Here is a 7315-nt window from a genome sequence, read left to right as displayed (position 1 = left end):
TATTTGTGATTCTAGCAAATTTCCCATTTTATTTTGCTTAGAAATCTTTCTCTAAGTAGGTCATGTGAGAATCACCCTTAGCTTGAGCTCCCCTCCGCCCCAGATCAGGCAGGTCCTGTGTGCTCAAAAGCCAGACCTCATCGGAGGCTTCTCAGGTAGTCCCCAGGCTACCCAGAGTGGGATCTTGATATACATAATTATATTAAGTCACATCAGTTACCTACATAAATGCCATGTGCTTCAAAAATAAACTTACTGATGACTAACTTAAGAAATATTCTAGGGCAAGAATCCTGGCAGAATAATAGGTAGATGATCAATAATGTTTGTTGAGCAAATGAGGGTGTAAATTAATGAACGAAAGAATAAATTATAGGCCCATTTCTCCACTAGTTAGAGCTGCCAAAAATTTCCATGAGAAGATACTATTCTTTATTAATATCAAATTATATTTCCTTTTTAAGTGAAAAAAGCAATCATATTCTTTATTGATATCCATGAAATCTATGGCCTTTTCAGGTATTTATTTATATTGGATCACCTTCCAGATGTGCTGCTCTGTGTCACATGGGGAACGTTTATCTTCACGTGCTTCTAAACCCTTCTTATATGATTCATACTGGATTTCAGTCCAACCACTTGTAAAAAATAAAAAACAAACATTCCCTAAGGTGCCTAAGTTCAGGCAGTTTCAATACACCATATAAAGGGCAATAAACCATATGCTGCAGGAGTCTAGAATAAATAGCCTATTTAAAAAACTGAGCTGCCAACAAAATTGAGATTCCATTTTTAAATGATTTTCTGCAGAGTAAACAGTTTTCAGGCTTGATCTTTGTGTAATTTTTCACTGGCATTTTTCTAGCTAGAAACAACCTGCACATGTTCTTTCTGTAAAGAAAGGTTTAATACTCCACTGTGTCACCAAGTCCCAGTGAGCTAATTTGTTCTAAAGACAACATTACTACATCAATACAACACAGCTTAACCTTCAGCTAACCTTACTCTGTTTGCCTTCCACATCCCCACAGAGGCTCTTAGCCAAAACGTCCACTCAATTCTTGGTTCATTTCTCTCAAGATGGAAAATATGTGCATATAAACTATGTTGCTTTTGTCTATTAGAGGAAAGGCAATGTTCACACAATCCACAACTGACACACAACACACACACACACACCTTGTCCCCTACCTTACAAAATATAGAAACATTTCAGGGAGGAAGAATGTTTAGAATTCAGGACAGAACTCCACCTTAAAACCAAGTTCACAGAGAGAAATTATGAGAACCCAGAACAAATGCAAATCTCACTGTTTGGTATTTTGGCTCAAATCTATTTCTTCTTTAATTTCTAAGGTTTTTGCAACTCTGTTCATATGAGCAAATGATGACAGTTCTTGGTGAAACTGCCACGGAAATAGTTCTTTCTTAATTTCTTCCACTATCTTCCCCTTAGTTTTTTCCCAGACCCAAAATGAAAATTAGAAGTATTTTCAGTGTTTCTTCATTTGTTTAATTCTCAAACTTAATTGCTTTGTTCACGTATGTAAGTGGTTGAACTAGATCCTCCTCTGGGCTGATAAAATGAAACTATTTTCCTATTTTCCTTGGAAAAGTCATGAAACATTGGTATCCTGAAAAAGTTTTGAAAGACTTTATTCAAACTTTATATATAAGTTAAACAATTTGACAGTTTCTCAGTTTGCAAAAAAATAAAAAAATGAAAGTTTCTAGTTTGAAATTATAGGGTAGATAGGGAATGTTCTATATTTTATTTTAAGGGGGTTCATTTAACCAGCTAAGTAGTTTGCTGATTTTCAGGTCAAATCTCACCACCTTAGATAACTCTATTTGACACGACTTGCTTTTCAGCAGTTAAAAAAAAATCTGGGACAATAAAGAGAATATGAGCCAAAATGAGTTTGATAACTGAAAAAAATCATGAAGAATATCTGTTACCTTCAGAGCTATGAATTTCTCTACAAAACTTATTGCAAGGCCGGAAAAGCTCTTAAAGGGCATCAAAAATGACCATAAAAACATTTTATTAGGGAAACGCTTAAGATTTTCAGAATAAGATAACACTGTTCTATCACCACCCATCTTAGTTTCATACTTTCTCTAGCCAGTGCATTTAAAAAATTTAGTACTTTATAGGGTCACTTCTAGGGAGCGGAAATGGCTCAGGCAGTTGGGCACCTGCCACTCACACGGGAGGTCCCAGGACCAGTTTCCGGTGCCTTCTAAAGAAGATGAACAGACAGATAAGGGAGCCATCTTGGGAGGGAATAAAAATTTAAAAATTAAATAAATTATAAAATGTCTTTAATGCAGTTTTATCTGATCAGATAGAGTATGAACTATCATACTCTATTTCTTCTACCTAAAGTTTTACAATTTCAAATAAGAACTGTGTTAAGTTCAGGACAATTTGAATTACTTTAATTTTATTGAATTCTAATTCTAAATTAAATTTGCAATGTAGGAATTACCTGTGGAATAGTCTATTAGTCAGAAAATCCCATTTTTCTTATAGGAATATGTAATAACTGCATCTAATCATAAATATATCCTGCTAAATGGCACAATTTGGGGTTCTTGAATCTCTAAGTGAAAATATAAGGAAGGGTTCTTTATTTTGGGTTATTGCAACTCAATGCATTTTTGGAGAAATTGAGACATCTGACAGGACCATTCCTTTTCCTGATACTTTCCTGACTCTCGAATCCTGATAAACATCCAAGTAAGTGAATCTATATATCTTTGTCTTACATCAGAATCCCCTGTGAATGTTTTTCAGGCAACACTTCAAAACCCACTGAAGGGAGCAGATGTGGTTCAAGCGGCTGAGCTCACATCCCCCACATGGGAGGTCCTGGGTTCAGTTCCCAGTGCCTCCTGAAAGAACAAAAACAAACAGCAAACGAAACAAATGAAAGAACCAACTCAGGGAAGCTGATAGGGCTCAGTAGTTGAGCGCCGGCTTCCCACATAGGAAGTCCTGGGTTCAATCCCTGACCCTTGGTGCCTAAAAAAAAACCCAGCAACACTGAATCAGAATCATTGGTGTAGGGATCTGAAACTGCTATTTTCTGTAAGCTTCCCAGGTAACGTTGGTGCACGCCATGCTTTGAGAGCCACTGGTTCCGAGTATGGGTGTTTCCACAGTTCTGGGATGATGGTAAGTCCTTATTTTGGAGGACGGTGCTACGGTCTTTTAGTCATGGCAGTGATTTCAATCTTGCCACACATTAGATTCATCGAGGGGGCTCTGAAAAACCCTAATGTGCTGGCTGTGAAATACGGACACTAGTAGTTTTTCTGTTTGTTTTGTCTTGTTTTTTAGGAGGCACTGGGAAATGAATCCAGGACCTCGTTCATGGGAAGCAGGTGCTCAACTGACTGAGCTACACCTGCTCCCCCATCAGTGTTTTTTAAATTTTCTAGTGGTGACGATGTGCAGTCAGGACTGAGAGCCTTGGATTTAAGTTTAAGAAGTAAAAGCTGTGGACAATGTCTACGCAGCTAATTAACATTGCCAAAGATCAGAGAACTCCAGGAACCCAAATAAATCAGTGAACTTTCACTACAGTTTTACTAAGCTGATACTGTTCTCTTTGTTCTTCTTCTTTTTGGTCATTTAGGGCTAATTTTTAATAGAATGTGAAAGATTAACTCTTACACTTTAAACACACAAAACCTGGAAATTACTGATTGGTTCAAAAAAGTCTTCTTATGGAAAACTAATCTGTAACAAGAAATTGGCATCGACTGCCAAGGCTTCACTGTTCCTAGCAAGGCATACAAAGGTTCCAAACCAAGGGCGACAGAGTAAGGAACAAGGGCTCTGACATCTGCAGCAGCAGGCATCTCCTCCTCTTCTCGGCAGGGCGTGGGCAGAGGGCTGCCCTGCAGCTTCCTCAGCTCTGTCTGGAGCGCCCGCTGTGCGCGAGGAGCACTCCAGGGGGTTTACAGCCACGGCTCACCCCTGGGCATAGGTGGTGGGGATCAGCTGCTTCTTCAGTTTCTCCGTGTCTTTGCCATCGCTAAGATCAAGTTCAGTTTCCAGCAGGATGATGGGAGTATTGGGACGATGGTGTCGCACCTCAGGGGACCACTTTGCACGGACATTTCCAAATGATGCAGGACTCATGAAGGAAAAGCAAAGTAAGAAACTATCTGTTGGCGGATAGGACAGGGGGCGTAATTGGGCATCATCTTCTCGTGCAGCTGTAGCCCATAAGCCTAGATTCACTGGTTTTCCATCTGCCATAACATTAGCAGAATAGTTGTCAAAAACAGAGGGGATGTATTCTCCAGGAAATGCATTGGTTGTATAACTGATCAGTAGGCAAGTTTTACCCGCAGCCCCGTCTCCCACCACCACACACTCGACGGCCTGCTCCTGGGTCACCCGCTGGGCCGCGGTGGCCGCTGTCCACGCCGCCTGACCCTCAGCGCACCGGCAGCCGAAGCCCAGGGACGGCCAGCACCCAAGGCTGGAGGAAAACTGCCGAGAAACAGGAAACGGCCTTGTTCTCCTTTAAAAAAAAACCTATTACTCTATCCCGTTTCACTTTCTTCCTTTCCACTCCACTCAGTTCTTTCTCTTTCCCTTCCACACCACTCATTTCTTCTCCAACCTTACCTGGAAAACAACATGAAATTGATTTTATCTACATATATGATATTTGTGAGTGAAACTTTACCATCTCATTGTATATTGACAATTGCTTGAGCGGAAATGTTTTCCACTTAACATTTTCTACAGCAAGCTGCTTCTTCAACATGTGTCTTCAATATACACGTGTCTCACTCCCCAATCCCATGCCCAGTTCCCACCTGTCCTTGAATGAGTGATCCTGGATACGCTGTATCTATTGAATATTTCAGAAAACTGTGGGATTAAGCGTCAGGTCTCTGACTTTAAAGAGCTAGGAAGCATCTAAGGGGATGACAGCGTGTGTCATTCCTAGGCTCCCCCCAGCCCCTCCCATGGAACGCTAAAGAACTTGGCAGACTTCCCTGGGAGCATGACAGCAACTGCTGGAAGGCAGCAGGAAAGTAACATTGCATCAGGAGAGGCGCTGAGAGGATAGCACCGTGCTTTTCAGCTGTTGGTGAAACTTTGAACGAGGCCAAGAGTTAAGAACTGCCAAGAAGACTTATGAACGTGAACCTCAGATAAACTTATTTGGGGTTGATGAATTCTCTGACATCCTCTTCTATGAAATCTGGAGTCCTCATTTCCTCAGAACTGATACAAACTCATTTTCTTTTTCTTGTACTATCATTTTCTTTAGGAAGAGGACCTGTTTTACTTGGGTCACTAACCGCAAAGGGCAACGGACAAGGTCTTAGAGACGTAAGCCATCAAACCACAGTAAGGGAGTAGGAGGCTGAGGAGAGACCAGAGCCCTCCGTCTTTACACTTTGCTCTTAAATTCCTTTTTTTGAGGAGGAAGCATCCCTTCTCACTTTCTCCTCTTTCTCTCCTTTTATAAAACCTCACATTGTAAGGAATGCAGGTTCCTGCATTGTTTGTACATGCAAACACATCAAATTTCATTATAAAGTTCTTTAAAAGTCGGCAATCTAGGAGTCTCTAGTAGAACACAAGTCGAGAAAACATGGGCCCAGGTGATAGCCAGAGTGTTGACCACATTGGAAAAAAAAATTCTCTGAGAAATGAGGTTTTCATCCAAAATGACCAGTTGTTTGGTAGTTTTGTATAGTCGTGGTTTATTCTGCAGGAAATAAGTGCTAGTCTTCTTCGTCAAAATGCTGCAGGGTTTTTGCTTCTGCTGCATGGGACATACCACAGCTATCTATTCTTAAGCTCTGTGATTAAAAAGGAAACACAAAGGTAAGCTGCAATTTTTGAAAATAAAAAAGTCAACGACTCACTCAACTGTTAAATGAAGATATTTTTGATAAAGAGACTATGCAAAAACACCCTGAACCATCTTTTCCTTGCCTTGCTCCCCCTAACATACAGATGCATATGTATATACCTTGTTAAGCTTACAGGTTTACAGGAACATTCTGTGTATGCCCTAATACAATAGTTGAATTTCAGTGTTAAAAAATACAGTTTTCTGACAAAGAAAACTATAAGTGTGTATCAAATATACATGTTATGCATTTATAAACTATTTCTCCCTGTTTTAAAATTTCTCATTGGTCCAAATTCTGATTCTACGGACACTTGCTTCTTTCCCTCCCTCCCTCCTTCCTTCTTTCTTCCATTTTCTTTCTTCCTTCCATTTCCTTCCTTCCTTCCTTCCCTCTCTTTCTTTCTTTCTTTCTTTCTTTCTTTCTTTCTTTCTTTCTTTCTTTCTTTCTTTCTTTCTTTCTTTCTTTCTTTCTTTCTTTCTTTCTTTCTTTCTTTCATGTATGTATTTTTACAGAGGTGAAATTCACTCAATGCTTCTTTTTTCTTTCTTTTGTTAGTTTCTAACCTTTTTATTTTGGAAAATGTCAACATACACAAAAATAGGTAAAATAATATAATGAAAATACACTTGTCTATTGTTCAATTTAACATCAATACTTGGCTAAGTTTGTTACTTTGATACTTCTTCACCCATTTTCCCCATCCTTCCAGATTACTTTGAAGCAAATCTAAGAGAGCAAATTGTAATAGTCTAGAATGCATGCCTACACATTAAACAGAGCCCCAATGCCCTATCCCATCTAAAAATCTAACAATTCATTAATGTTCATACCCAGTGTTCAAATTTTCCTGTGTTTTATTAGTTTATTAGTTTAGATCGGTATCAACCTATACATTGCAATAGTTAATACATCTATTATGTCTCTTTTTTATCTATAGGTTTCATTCTTTTCTCTTCTTCTTCTTACATATGTAACTTTTAAAGAGACCAGGTCATTTGTGCAATAGTGCTGTGCTACTCAACATGCTGTTCTGAAATGAGACAAGGCATTTGCCCCAAAATAATGACAATTACATGCAGCTTCCTGAACTGCAGAGGGTGTTAGTGACTATTAGTCAGGGTTCTCCAGGGAAATGAATTTGTTCTATGTGAGGACTGGCAAGTCCGAATTCCATAGCGCAGGCTGTAAACTGGGAACTCTGATGAAGGTTTTGATGAATTCCCCAGGAGAAATTGGTTGGCTGAAGTAGAGATAGGCCATCTCTTTCTGACTCTGAAATCTTCACTTTTCTCTTCAAGGCCTTTAATTAACTGAATGAGATTCCTCTCATTGCTGAAGGCAATAGCCTTTGTTGATTGTAGACATAATCAGTCAAGGACACAATCAACTGACTGATGATTTAAATCCACGAAATACC

General features: G+C 39.3%; 1 pseudogene; it reads right to left on the bottom strand.

The window, feature by feature from the left end:
* Nucleotides 1-3791: 3791 nt before the first annotated feature.
* The window catches only part of LOC101415896 (ras-related C3 botulinum toxin substrate 1 pseudogene), a 137815-nt pseudogene continuing 134291 nt past the window's right edge, over nucleotides 3792-7315 (bottom strand).

This window comes from Dasypus novemcinctus, chromosome 14 (assembly GCF_030445035.2).
Source record: "Dasypus novemcinctus isolate mDasNov1 chromosome 14, mDasNov1.1.hap2, whole genome shotgun sequence".
In the NCBI taxonomy this organism is placed as follows: Eukaryota; Metazoa; Chordata; class Mammalia; order Cingulata; family Dasypodidae; genus Dasypus; species Dasypus novemcinctus.
The sequence above is the reverse complement of the archived record's forward strand: the minus strand, read 5'-3'. Positions and strand labels throughout refer to the sequence as shown.